Here is a 15,097-nt window from a genome sequence, read left to right as displayed (position 1 = left end):
ATCTGCTAAACTTTTCTGTCTGTCCTGAGCTGCTTTCAGGTTAGACCTAATTACCTGAACATTTTGAGTAGTCTCCTCGACAATCTCCGGACCTACTAAGACTCTTTCGCCAACCTCTGACCAACATAACGGAGTGCGACAAGATCTACCATACAAGGCTTCAAATGGCGCCATGCCAATGCTCGAATGGAAACTGTTGTTGTAAGCAAATTCCATCAAGTCTAACCGCTGGTGCCAAGCATCACTGAACTGTAACACCGAAGCTCGCAGCATATCTTCCAAGGTCTGAATAGTTCTCTCGGACTGTCCGTCCGTCTGTGGATGATATGCCGTACTGTAAAGTAGTCTCGTACCCAAAGCTTCCTGAAAAGCTACCCAAAACTTCGATGTGAATCGTGGATCACGATCCGAGACAATACTTACAGGGACACCATGGTACTTCACAACCTTCGAGATAAACAATTCTGCTAACCGGCTCAAAGAATACTTCTCTCTTACTGGAATAAAATGTGCCGACTTAGTGAGCCGATCAATAATCACCCAAATGCCATCAAAGCCATTATGTGTACGCGGTAACTTGTACACAAAATCCATAGTGATATTTTCCCATTTCCACTCTGGAACGGGAAGCGGCTGCAACAATCCAAACGGCTTCTTTCTTTCTGCTTTAACCTGCTGACAAACAGCACAATTGCTCACATACTCAGCTATCTCCCTTTTTATACCCGGCCAATAGTAAAATGGTCGAATGGTATGATACATTTTAGTTGCCCCTGGGTGCATGGCATAAGCCGAGATATGTGCTTCATCGAGAATTTCCTTCTTCAATTCCACATTACTAGGCACGAACATTCTACCCTCTAACATCAACATGCCATCAGAATCACGAACTCTGAGATCTCGCCTCCTTCCTTGATCTCGAGCTCGAATTAGTTCTTGAATCTGTTCATCAGCTACCTGAGCTTCAAGCACCCGATCAACCAAGATTGGCCTAACTTGAAAATTAGCAAGTAATGCCACTTCTCGATCTTCTGCTTCTAACCTTACTCCCGTAGCACGCAAGTCCACCAAAAGAGGAATACGACTAGCGTACAACGCATTAATACGGCCCTGTGACTTCCTGCTAAGTGCGTCGGCCACTACGTTCGCACGACCAGGGTGATAATCAATCGTGCAATCGTAATCGCTGAGCAACTCCAACCACCTCCGTTGACGAAGATTAAGTTCCTTCTGGGTAAAGAGATACTGAAGACTCTTGTGATCTGTAAAGATCCTACACTTCTCTCCGTAAAGATAATGTCTCCACAACTTCAACGCAAAGATGATAGCAGCTAACTCCAAATCATGTGTAGGGTAATTCATCTCATGGGGTTTCAACTGCCGCGAAGCATAAGCAATCACCCTACCATGCTGCATCAATACACATCCCAGACCATTCAAGGAAGCATCGCTATAAACTTCGAAATCACCACTATCGTCCGGGAGTGCCAAAACAGGTGCATTAGTAAGACAATGCTTCAACTGCTGGAAACTCTGCTCACACTTATCATTCCACTCAAACTTAACGTCTTTCCTTGTTAACCTCGTCAGTGGCAAGGCAATCACCGAAAAATCCTTAACGAATCTCCGATAATATCCCGCCAAACCAATGAAACTTCTCACCTCAGTGACGGTTCGTGGTTGCTCCCAACTCTCCACAGCTGCAACCTTCTGAGGATCAACCAGAACACCTTGAGCAGAAATGATGTGCCCCAAAAACGCGACTTGATCTAACCAGAACTGGCACTTGCTAAACTTAGCATACAATTGGTGTTCCCTCAACCTCTTTAACACCAAAGTAAGATGTTGAACATGCTCCGCTTTGGACTTAGAATACACCAGAATATCGTCAATGAAGACAATAACAAATCTATCCAAGTAAGGCTGGAATACCCGGTTCATTAAATCCATAAAAGCTGCTGGTGCATTCGTCAACCCAAACGGCATAACCAGAAACTCGTAATGACCGTAACGAGTCTTGAACGCCGTCTTAGGAACATCATCCCTACTAATCTTCAGCTGATAGTACCCAGACCTCAAGTCTATTTTAGAAAATATACAAGCACCTCTCAGCTGATCAAACAAATCGTCGATACGAGGCAATGGATAACGGTTTTTAATCGTCACCCGATTCAATTGCCTGTAGTCGATACATAGCCTCAAAGTCCCATCTTTCTTTTTCACAAACAACACTGGAGCGCCCCAAGGTGAAGTACTAGGCTGAATGAATCCCTTATCCACTAATTCCTGTAACTGCACTTTCAATTCCCTTAACTCAGCGGGAGCCATACGATAAGGAGTTAAAGAAATAGGATTGATACCTGGAAGTAACTCAATAGTGAACTCCACATCTCGATCTGGGGGTAAACCAGGTAAATCCTCAGGAAAAACATCAGGGAAGTGTCTAACCACTCTCGCATCCTCAATTCTGCTAGGAACGGTCTCCTTTAGTACCACATGAGCTAGATACCCCTGACAACCTTTAGACAACAACTTCTTCGCTCGCAAAGCCGAAATAACGCCATGTCTTACCCCACTCTGCTCACCCACAAAAGTAACCTCAGGTAATCCAGGACGGTGAAACGTAACTACTTTCCCGTAACAATCAATGTTGGCACGATAGAAGTGCAACCAATCTGTGCCCAAAATCACATCAAAATCGACAATATCTAACGGGATAAGATCAGCGGGCATAACAACACCCTCTACTATCACTGGACATCCTGGGTACATACAATCTACAACACATCTCTCTCCTCTAGGCATAGCGAACTCTAAATCGTACCCTAGAGGTGTGGGGCGAGGTTGCGTTACTTGAGCAAATGTATGAGAAATAACGGAGTGTGTAGCTCCACAATCAATTAAGACTCTAGCAAAATAACCAAGAATGTTTAACGTACCCATAATTAGATCCGGGTTGTTCTGAGCATCCTGCAGGGAAATATTGTGAATACGCCCATGGCCCTGCTGTCGTCCGCCACGACCTCTGCTCGCTTGAACACCGCGACCTTGAGCTCCACGCCCCTGACTGGGCTGACCCAACTGTCTCAAAGACCCTGCACTACTAGTGGCAATCTCACCCTGCTGATACTGTCCTCCTTGGTACCACTGAGAACCACCCGTTGGAGCTGGAGGATACGGCATGTAGTTGCTGGGATACGGGGGATAACCACCTTGTGAATACGGGTCCTGGGGGTACTGATACGGTCCCGGAGCATAGGGAACAGCATCACCCTGATAGTGGTAAGCACCACCTCTACCTGCTTGACCATAATTACTCGGACCCTGGATTTGCCGAATCGGTGCAGGTGGCGGCATAAAGGTCTGCTGCGGCTTCTGCTGCTGACCCTGGGGACAATTCACAGCTATATGTCCCATCTGTCCACACGTGAAACAAACACCGTTGCCACGCCTACACTCGCCGAAATGTCGGTTATTACATCTACGGCAAAATGGAACTCGGTTTCGACCACCATCACCTTGTCTCTGGCCTCGAGCACCTCCATAAAACCTACCTCCACGTCCTTGTCCAGAGGTACTGAAACCACCACTAGACGAACTCGAACTAGCACCACCCCTTTTAAAGTTCTGAGTTTGGCGAGGCCCAAGCGATGTTTGACCTTTTCCTTTGTCGTCTTTCTTCTGATTGCCGTTTTTCTCTTCGTCACTGTCACTCGACATATTCTCTGAGTCCTCTATCCTCAACAGTATCTCGTAAAAATCCTGGTAGGACTCACAGTGAGTAGTAGTCGCCATAGAACGCCATCTCTTCCTAGTGCCTAAACGGAAACGACGAAGCATCTCCGCCGGATTACCAGCGACATCAGGATAGTAACGAGACAAATCAGTGAACTTACGATAATACTCGTTAGCCGTCATCTTTCGCTGTTTCAATTCAGTGAATTCCTGTTTCTTACGATCAATATACTCAGGGGATACAAATCTCCTCTGAAACACATCCTTGAAAACATTCCAATCGGTCATCTGAGCTGGAGTCAACCTACGAAGCTCCTGTTCCCACCAGGCTGCAGACTCCATCTCCAGAAACCATGAGGTTGTCTCAACCCACCTTTCCATAGGAAGGTTCCCCTGGTTATGCAACACACGGAAAGTCTTCTCTATGTGTTCCAACCATCGTTCTGCGCCTTCGTGACCCTCACTACCTTTAAACTTATCCAACTTCAGATTATACATAGTCTCCAGAGGAGTCCTCTGGGGAGGGCGCATCACTGTTTGAAGGGCTGTAGCAATCACTTCCCCCAACTGAGTAAGATCGGGGAAACTAGGCTCATCTGAGCGACGTGGTTCCCGACGAGGCGGCATGATTCTGACAGAAGACACCAACTATTAGAATACTCACAAAGACACAGGACTGCCAAACCTAGGCTCTGATACCAAGCTGACACACCCCGACCGAGATCAGGGCATGCTGGCCGTCACACGAAGGTGACGTAGCCATGTGCGCGTGTGGAAGCTATTAAGATAGTAATATAAAAGTACGAATAATTAAAAACTAACTAGCATACAAAGTACTAGTGTATGTGAGACACAATTTCAGAGCGAGTCTACAGCAGTCAAGAAGGAAAAATGCGACATATATACACCCGAAGGTGACCCTACAATGGTGAGTGTCTGTCAGAAATGCCGGGACGCCCTCTGGGATAAACCACCGAACTTGCTAGACCACTAGAACCTGGAGGGGCGCAAAAACAAAAGCGTGAGTGGGCAAAAACAAAGTTCTTTGAAAACTCTTTAGCAAAATATATTCTAACCCCTCGCCGTAAAACCTGTATACTTCCCAGAAAATGAACATATATACGTATGTATAGATATGCCAATCATGCTCCAAAATATGCCATTCATGCTTGAGAATATGCCATAACAGAATCTCATAATCAATTATAAATGCTCAAGCGTAATCACATCAATAACATATAATCTGGCAGCCGGGAGTCACCTAACGTGACCTGTACGGTTGCATATAGAGCTCCAATCTCAACTCAATATCTGAATCTGCACATGAGTCGGAACCACCTAACGTGGTCTGTACGACAGGACTGGGTGTAATATATACGCTCTAGTGCTACGATCACGTGAAGACTGTGCGAATAATCGCGGGTCACCTACGAGTCGGAACCACCTAATGTGGTCTGTACGACAAGGCTATGCACCTACTTGGATCCAAGGCGAGCGTGTGGTGCGGGTGAACATCACGTGAAAGACTATGCCCTGGCCCTGGGCGGGAGCACTAACACCGGGGTGCAGATTATGAGCTCTCTAAGCATCTCAAACTACTACAGAAATACAAACATGAATACCACTTACCTGGCACTTACCTGTGCGTCCACAACACCAAATACACATGTATATATATATATGTATGCCACTACTAATACATGCGATGATGCGTAAACAACATTCATATGATGCATGGCATAAAACAAATAACCTTTTCTATTTAATTTCTGGGAATTAATATGTATATAGGTATATACGGAAAACAAAAGCCCACTCACTGATAAGTGGAAGGGTCGTAGCCCCCCTGCCTCGAGTGTGAACGCTCGTCCTCGGAAAACGAATCACCTATACGCGAAAAAGCTACGAAAACGTTAATTTAAAAGCACATAACCAACTTCTCGTAATAACTTCTCATACATTGCTCAATTTGGACAAATGAATATACCAACGTGATCTACACAACCTCAGGATCACACCCATATTTTTAGAATAATTTTTGGACCCCGCACGCGCCCCCACGCGCCTGAATAGGCACGGACCTACGCGCCCCCCACGCGCGGCCACGTGCCATGCACACTGACGGCGTCAGCTGACGCCGTCAGGAATATTCCGTTAAACTTAACTGATACCGTTACGGCGCCGGAAAACTGGGAAAATTTCTAACTTAGTTTTCTCCTTCGTTTTTCAACCATTTTTCATGATTCAAACGCCAAAATGAAGCTTAGGACTAGTAGAATCACGATAGACTAGTTTCAAGGGCTAAAAATTACTAGATCATACCTGTCCACAACTTCAAAAGTCGGCCAACTTTGAACAGGACGATCCCGACGTCCACTTCCGTCCAACGATACACTCCGAGGTTCCTTGGGACCTCACAAACACAACTACGAGCTTCAAAATTCCAAAAACAAGCTAGTTTAAGGGTTGCATGAACATTACATAATTCGGCCATTGTCGAAACGACGTGAAAACGTTAGAATTCTTACCTGAAGTTGGTATGGTTGTGCTCCTCACAACCTCACGAGTTCAATGGTGTAATTGGTTTCTTGATTGGTGAAGGTTTGAATATGTTTGTGTGTAGTCCGTATGTTTGCAGAAGGAAGAAGAAGAAGATGGACTCGGGGAGAGAGAGAAAGAGAGAGAGAGAGAGACAGGAAAGACAGAGAGTGAGGGAAAGAGGGAGGGAATCCCGGGAGAGTGAGGGTGATGTGTGAGTGTGTGTGTGGTCCTACAACACCACACTACACAAAACTACACGTAAATGTAACGAACTAGGGGGTAAAATTGTAATTTCAAACGTACGTTTCTTTAGTTTCGGGACGGGATGTTACATACTGGCTTCGGAGTTTATCGAAATATATATCATAAAAAAAATTAGTTGCGTAAATGTAGACATTAAAATATATTATGATGAATGAAATGAAAATTAAATTTAAATGTAATTAATACATTAAAATAGGGATAAAAAGATAAATAAAACATCAAAATATAACTAATAAATGAGATGATTAAATGTACTAGGGACTAAAATTAGATTTTAATCTTACACAAGGCTATAGTCTAAAACTCATATTTTTTAAGGATTAAAATGAAGTTTCCTATAAAATCTATATATTCAAAATTTATTATTCTTTTTCTGTACAAAAAAAAAAAAAGATTTATTTATTCGTTTTAAATGTTGTTTGCCTTAGCCCTTTTTAGACCTAGCAATTTATTACACAATCAGTTAGCACGATAAAAAACAACGGATTTCGAATCAATAAAATAACTAATCAGGTCGTTATTGGGTTACCCGTTAATGACGTCGTTAACGGATTTACATGTGGATGACTTGTTTCAACCCATTAAGATAAAAAGTTAGTTTGATAATTTTAAACTACTAAAACCTTACTAGTTACTACAATAGCCATACTTAATATCACATAAGTAAGCTTAAAAATTTTCAAGGCACTTTAAAAATACAAAGGAATTTAAAATGCCAAAGCACATTAAAAACTCATAATAATTCATTTAGAAGTGTGAAAATGTGAAAAAATATGCGGCGGTGGTGGTGGGAATTGGATTTTAAACTACTAAAACCTTACTAGTAGTTTGATAATTTTAAACTACTAAAACCTTAACGGTTAATCCAATATTTGTTACAAACGCTCTTCCTCTTAGTGTTTAAAATGCCAGGCACATAAGTAAGTTAGTTTGATAATTTTAAACTATTAAAACCTTACTAGTTACTACAATGGCCATACTTAATATCACATAAGTAAGCTTAAAAATTTGAGAAATTGTTAAAAATGATCAATTTTCTTAATCTTAGGATTGAAATAGGACAAACCGAATATGCGCACGCCATGCACAACAAACAATAGGACAGAAATATGATTTTTCTTACATGTTGAAATGACTTAATTGCCCTCGTATATAAATGAGTTATTTCCTCTAACTTAGTCATCATTTGCACCTTTCTCCAAAAATCTCTCTCACCCAATCCCCAAAAAGAACCCTAACCCACAATCCCCAATCCCGTTGGTTGACCCTGCTTTTTGTCATCAATTCTGCCGCTGGACTGGCCGGTTTCTCATCCTCCTTCGAATCGAAACAAGGAATTTGGGAGGGGCCTGGGTTTGGGAAGATGGCTTACCTTGGTCTGGGTTTGCATTTGGGCCTGCATGCACACTTGACACACTGCAACTGTTTTAAGTTGATGTCCTAGTCCCATGTCCAGATAATAGTACCATACTAGTAAGAGAGGTCCGCGCGATGCTGCAGGATTGAAAACTGTATGGAATTTTGTGTATAGCACTATGTACATACAAAAATACTTGATCTGTATGTACATACTATTTTACGTGCAAAAGATTTAGTAGATAATCCTATTTACATACAAAAGAGAATGCTTGATGCATATGTATATAATATTTACATACAAAAGATTTACGAAATTGTCCTACTTACATACAAAAGATGGTCGAAAGATACTATGATAAAGAAATCTTGTGAACTATTTGAGTTTAAAGCGAATGGGATAAAGAGATCATGTTTACTAGGTCGTGAATAATTCAAAAAGTATAGAACAATGAAAGGGTATACATATCTGTTTTGCAGCCATATATATGGTTTCAGAAATGATTGGGGAATCTGATACATTTCTAGTTGGAGCCTTTGGAGTAAGAGTCGCGTCTGATATTTCCTTTGCTGCAACATCACAAATAACAAGGTGAATAGAGGAAAATAAAAGTGTTATTAAATATTGAGTAGTGTGGAATTTCGAACAATGAAAAACTATGAACTTGATATCAACGTTTGTGAGATGAATAAATTTGAGATGAAGATATTACATACTGTATTTTGGGACACAGAAAAATGATTCTAGAATTGCTTGGGGTTGCTTTGATTTTGGGAGAGATGATAGGGCACCGTCGAAATTTGAGTCAAAAACTGATACCTTTTCTATGGAGCTTTTGTGTCGTCACTGAGATGTAAAACAGAGGATAATTAAAGGCATTAGTGAACATTGAAAATGCAGAGGTTAAAATTAAAGGCATTAAATAAATGTAAAACACACTCGCATTTATACGTAAACAATAATGCTTAACATGACACTGCAGATGCAAAATTAAAAAAAAAAAAAAAAAATCTTGTCAAAACCCACTTCCATGTCAGGTCATAATTTTACAACCACCAAAAAATAACGGAAGGGGCATGCCGTGATCTCTGGAAAATGATAATCGCATTTTCTTCTGAAATTGCTCACCTTCCTTAATCTTTTCTAAAGAAGCAATGATTCGCATCCTGCAACCAAATCAGAAAATAACATACAAAACCCATCTCAGGTAAACTAATCGCAATAAAATTTAAAAACTCATGCATTCAAATTTCAAAGAGCAAACAAAATTAATAATAATAAAATTAATAAGTGAAAGCTGACAAACCTTGAGATTGAATATGTCCTTCCCCTTGGGTCTCTTGTTCAATAATGCGTCAACACAGTGAATACAATCTTTTTACTTGCTCTCCCTGCATATCCTCGACAACTAAAAAGCAGCAGAAGCACAACAACTACTGAGCATTAAACCTAAACCCAACTTAGGAGATCAGGTAATCTACTCAAACATACCAACTCGGTCCTTGGGCCGATTCAACTTTGCAAATACATGACCTTCTGTCCTTGCATTTGACAATAATTTCATGTCTCATAGTTTTTAACTACCCATACCCATACCCAACTGTCAATTACCTAGTCAGTGCACCAAATTGTGAGGCTGTCCCAGGTTTTTGTTCTTGATATTTACAAAAATGTGAAACCTTATAAGTAAATTGAAAAATAAGGCATGATATTGTTGCTAGGTGAAGTGCTTGGAACACTTTTATATGCAAAAAAATAATAATAATAAAAGAATTCTATATCATTGATGGAGCTATTAAAGTTCTTCACTTTAACATCTTTGATTAAATAACAAAATGGCCGTTGATGAAATCATAAGACATTTATGTGAATGATGTGATGACATAATGAGGGCCATCTTGTATGTGTTAATATATTGAGAAGGAAGAAAGTTGAAAGTATAGTCAAATAGATTAAAACGTTTAACTTTTCGTTGCTGTAATTCTGTTTTTCAGTCATGTTGAATAAGAGCTTCTTCTATATTTGGCTTCTCTGAATGTTTCAAGGTTGCAAGTTTCCCATTTGATGATCATAATTGCCCCCCAATCGAGCTCATAGAATCCTTTTGTCGAAGTGCTCATTCATGGTTACAGGAGGGCGTCGAAAATGTTGTGGTGGTTCATTGTAAAGCTGGTATGGCAAGGACAGGAGTAATGATTTGTAGCCTTCTCTTATTTCTTAAAGTAAAATCAATAATCAGCACCTTAAGACCTGGGGTTGTATGGTGGAAATGTTGGTGCTTCTTTTGGCTTTATATTTCTTGCACTTATGACTATAACTTTTCTTGTTTGTTTTTCCATGTATCTGCAGTTCTTCCCTATGGCTGAGGAGGCCATGAATTACTATAACCATATAAGGTGTATGGATGGAAAAACTCTGGTTCTCCCAAGTCAGCTTGTGAGTCAGTTAAATTTTTGGATTTCCCGTTTAAGCTTGGTGTTCCTTATCCATCTACATCATTGTGATTAACAATTTTTTCTATGATTTTCCCAGAGATACGTCAAATACTTTGAGCATATCTTAAAACACTTCAATGGAGAAACTCCTCCAGATCGGAGGTACACGTCTGATACACTCCTCCAAAGTGTATCAGTCTGACCTTTCATTTATATATATGTATCTAAGTGGTACATTAGTGTTGTAACGAGGACCTATTTACTCCTTTAAGTTAAAAGCATAAATAAAACTAAACAAAAATATAAACAAAATCAACCCCAAAAAAGAACCGAATTCAATTTCATTAGAAACTTCAACAAAACCAACTCCAAGGTGCAACCAAATTTAACTCCAATATAATAAAACTTAATACAAAAATCTAAGTCCACCAAAATTTTAAATTGCTTACCTTGAGTACAGAGGGCTTCGGAAAACGACGGCGCTAAAGCCTGAAAACAAAGACCCAAAAATCAGAAAAAGAAAATTTGCACAGAAAACCCATTTTGATATTCATATTTAATTATAAACTCACATCAGGTGGCATTTTCCAGATGCAGAAAAACAGAAGAACAAATGAATTCCCACGAATGTAACTCGTTTTTTTTTTAAATAAAAATTAAAAAATTAAAAAAAAAACTTAATTCTACAACAAAACCCAAAAGCGAGCAACCAAAGTTTCTCACCTTAAGCATAAATGCCTTCCAAAGCTGCAGACAAAAGTTCCAAAAAAATTAAAAACTGAATCTTCTGAAATTCAAAAGAAAACCTGATTATACACCCACATGCAAAACCCGATGGCACAAAAAAAAAAAAAAAAAAAAAAACAAAGAAGAGAAGAGAAACAATTTCAACAGAAAATCTTCTAACATCTGGGCAAGACAAACAATTGTCAAGACCCACAACACAACCTAACTAAAAAAACAAAACAAACAATTGTACCCAAAAAAACCAACACAACCTAACTAAAAACCAACGGATTAATCTCTGTCATCAAAAGAAAACTCCGAAAGCAACAACCCATTTAAAATTGAACCCAAAAAAATTAAAAGCTTCTAACATCTGGGCAAGACAACCAAAAATGAAATCAAACTGCAAAGCAAAACTCAAAAATTTAGAAATCACTAACCTTAATACGTAACAATTCTCTCAAACGAGAGGCTTGAAACAAAATGGTGAAAAAGACGAAATCGATCCAACGTACGGATCGCAGCCAAACACAGAGAAGAACAGCCAACAATGATTGCAAAATTCAAAGATCGTGTCTCGCCGGAGATAATTTCGCGAAACAAGAAGGAAGAAATTGAGAGAAATCAGAGCGCACAACGACGACGAAGGAAAACCCAGTTGAGGAAAGCAGAAAATGAGAGCTGAAACCCCGAGGGTATTACCGTCCTTTAACTGTTCACGAACAGTGAAAAACAGTGCCCGGGCGAACCGGGTTTTAGTATATGTATAATCTCCAGCGAATATCATCTGTTTGCAAAGTTCCATCAGAAGCTTCACATCTGCAATTTGCAACATACATAATCATAAGCAAATCACTAGTGACAAACAACATCTCATGCAATTGGCTCCGTCATAAAAAGCCTTGAACTCAAAAGTGTCTAAAGGGATCCAAAATCTGGAGTGAAGGCATACATGGAGCTCAAGAAACTCAGGACAGAACCATGCGTCAACATAAGAAGATGAGTGAGACAGATATCTCCTCGTAAAGGAAGCAGAATGCCATCTGAATGCTACTAACAATATTCTAGGATTGGGTGGCCAACAATAAAACTATCACAAACTGAGTTTCACTCGTGAAACTCAATATAATTATTCACACGATAGATTAATAAACCAAGTTAGCACGTGAATGAAGGTCGGATGTAATCATAAGTACCATATTAATAAACCACTAATTTAAGATTAACAAATCAGCTCAGCTTTATCATATTAAACTCAAGGGATAAATATATGTCATTGTGTGAAAAGATGAAAACAAAATCCTGATGAGCTGACAATCTTGAATTTCTTCGGATGATTTGCACGTTCAAAAGTCAGGGGTCCGGAGAACCTTCAAGATGACAAAAAAACAAAAAGTTACTTCATCCATACTTCATTTAATGTAGCAAACAAACGAAGCAGCGCACAACAGCAGAATTTAAAGAAATTGATTGAGAATGATTACAATGACAACGTTGATAGATGAACAATCTACAAACCAAGTTAACTCCCATAGGCCTATCCTCTGCAGTGTCAAAAGGACCAAATCAACTTCTAAATTCTACCCATGGCATACAGATTACGTAACGATCACTTAACACATTAATAAAGACTAAAATGCAAGTACAAGGCACCGGAATTACAAAGATTACACAGTTATCTAATCTTTTTATAGAAAATGAAATATTTAGAAATGTTAAAGACATTCAAATTGTGAATCCAAACAAACCCAAATTCACAATTGAATAGAAAGAAAACCCGGTCCCAGATCACAAAAATCTTCAAAATTCACAAGAAATTCACATAAAGATGCAACACTTGGGAGATGGGTTTTTAACTGTACCTCGAGAAAATGAGGACGGCGCGAACCTTTTAGAGAGTGGATGAGTTGGAGAAAAGGGCATCATTTTCAAGAGGTCTCTTCTTGGTCTTGGAAGGAAGAGAAAACGGCGGAGGCTAGACAGGGAGAACTTCGGCGGAGCTCAGAGGGGATGGGAGGACTTGGGTGGCTGTGGACACGGCTGGCTTTGCCTCTTCTTCCATTGTTGTTGTTTATTCGGTTTCGGGTTTAAATTGGGTTCGGGCTTACTCAAGTGAATTCGGGTTTGCCTAAATTTATCAAGGATAGTACTTGGGTACTGACAGTTCCAGACCAGCAAAACCATTGCAAATTCTTTCACAAAAAGCTGTCACCCATCTAACTGAACTCATACGATTTACTTTTATAAAAAATAGATTCATGCTCTTCCTTGAGGTTCTTCTTCACGCACTGATTGTAACCACTATGGAGATCCAAATTAATTAATGGCAGAAATTGTGGCTTCAGGATCTTGCTCGTCACCACAAGGCACAAACATCATCGATCAAATGGTGAGAGGGACTGTCCGAATTGATGATGATAGGTCGCAATCATCGCCATCGTCCATAACGGAGGACGACGATCGCAGTCGCTGTAGAAGAAAGGGATTGGTGGGTCGCAGGAATTAGGGATTGGGATCACTGGAGAAGAGTGGGGTTGTGGGTGCGTCAGGTTCGATAAGGTATTGGTATGCAGACGGGTCGGGACGAAATGGAATGGGACGGGACAGGACGGGCCAGAACGGAACAGAACGAAGTAGGAGCAAAGATGCCTTCGGATGGAAATAAGGAGGAAAAAGAAGGAGACGGAGAGGTTATAATTTTGTATTCCACGGATGTGGAACGAGTTGTTCCAGGGGGTGAGGTGGAACGAAAATTCATCCAAAACTCGTCTTGTAGAACAGCTCGTTCCACCCGTTTTAGACGCACCAAACGTAGGACGGAACATCTTGTCCCACTCTGTTCCGTCCCGTCCCACGTACCAAACGGTACCTGAGGGAGAAGAAGAATGTTTGGTTTGATGAGGTACTGAACAGTCACCCAAGTATTATCCTTTTATCATATTCAATCTTTTTAACCCCATTATTTTATAAAATAGATCTCAAATTTGAACCAAATAATGCAGAACTATTTAAAATTCAATTTTACACATCATAATCCATTAAAAAAATAAACCAAATAGCAAATAGGCATTTTAAAGTTTCAACCATGCAAAGTTGAAATTAAATGACAAGACAATATTAATGTTTTAACAAAAAGCAATACTATTGCACATTGTTCAAATAAAAAGCAAACAACAAACTTCAAGTATAGCCATTCCAAACTTGTAATCTAGCTTATATAATACGAAGTGGGACGAGTAATATGTGTATGAGCAATTTGAGTAGAAATTGGATTGAGTTTGGGTTGACATGGACGAGCAAAACATCAATCCAACCCAATAGAGACTGGTTCGAAAAATTGAAACCGAAAAAAATCGAACTGAACACCGAACCAAAATTGAAATAAACCGAACTGGATTATATTGGCTTAGTTTCAGTTTCAAAAGTTCAGAAACCAAACTAAACCAAACTCAACCGAATTATAAACCCATTTAAACGAGTATTATGATACTTAACAAACCCTTACTAACTAATACATTACACTGTGTACATATGCAATTAACGTAAGGATTTGTTATTGTTTTTTATTGCCAAGTGCTTAAGATGAAATGGATTTTGGCAGGAGCCAATTGCTTAACTAATAAACGGTATGAAATGGATTCTATGTTAATTTCCCATTGCATATAATTATTAGAATTTAGTTTTTGCGTTATAATTATTTGAGGTCGGTGCCTTATGTTTGAATAAGGCTTTTGCCCGGTTGTTTTGTTTGGTTATCCATGTAATGTAAGCTTAGCTTGATACAATTATTGGTATCATTTTTTTTTTAATTGTTTTATCATTTTTAGTACTGTAATATATGCATCTTACCTTTTTTTTGGTAATGGAATAAATAAGCATTCGGCCTCCTTTTGAACTTTCAACAATGCATACATTAGTGATATAGTGTACCATAACGGTGTTTTTTCTGTTTTATTTGAACAAACGATATTATCTACATTAAGGGGTGAGGGAGTGGGCTAAGTCTCACAATGGACTAATAATAATGTGGTTCAAATTC

At 39.6% G+C, this 15,097-nt stretch overlaps 1 long non-coding RNA gene across 3 annotated transcripts in view; it reads right to left on the bottom strand.

Annotated features, from left to right (window-relative positions):
* Positions 1–13,612, bottom strand: part of LOC137719535 (uncharacterized) — a 47,001-nt gene extending 33,389 nt beyond the window's left edge. The window contains exons 1-8 of one of the 3 annotated variants that reach the window (XR_011066402.1): positions 12,921–13,612; positions 11,499–12,428; positions 11,056–11,079; positions 10,782–10,821; positions 9,204–9,305; positions 9,026–9,063; positions 8,614–8,743; positions 7,573–8,466 (exon numbers count right to left, since the gene is read on the bottom strand). This is a non-coding gene — a long non-coding RNA (uncharacterized lncRNA). Of the gene's footprint in view, positions 1–7,572; positions 8,467–8,613; positions 8,744–9,025; positions 9,064–9,203; positions 9,306–10,781; positions 10,822–11,055; positions 11,080–11,498; positions 12,429–12,920 lie in introns of those variants that run through there. The other 2 variants (XR_011066403.1, XR_011066404.1) reach the window with 2 other exon arrangements.
* Positions 13,613–15,097: the final 1,485 nt, after the last annotated feature.

The sequence above is a fragment of the Pyrus communis genome, chromosome 16 (genome assembly GCF_963583255.1).
Source record: "Pyrus communis chromosome 16, drPyrComm1.1, whole genome shotgun sequence".
NCBI lineage: Eukaryota > Viridiplantae > Streptophyta > Magnoliopsida > Rosales > Rosaceae > Pyrus > Pyrus communis.
Note: the sequence above shows the minus strand (reverse complement) of the source record. Positions and strands in the feature narration are given on the sequence as shown.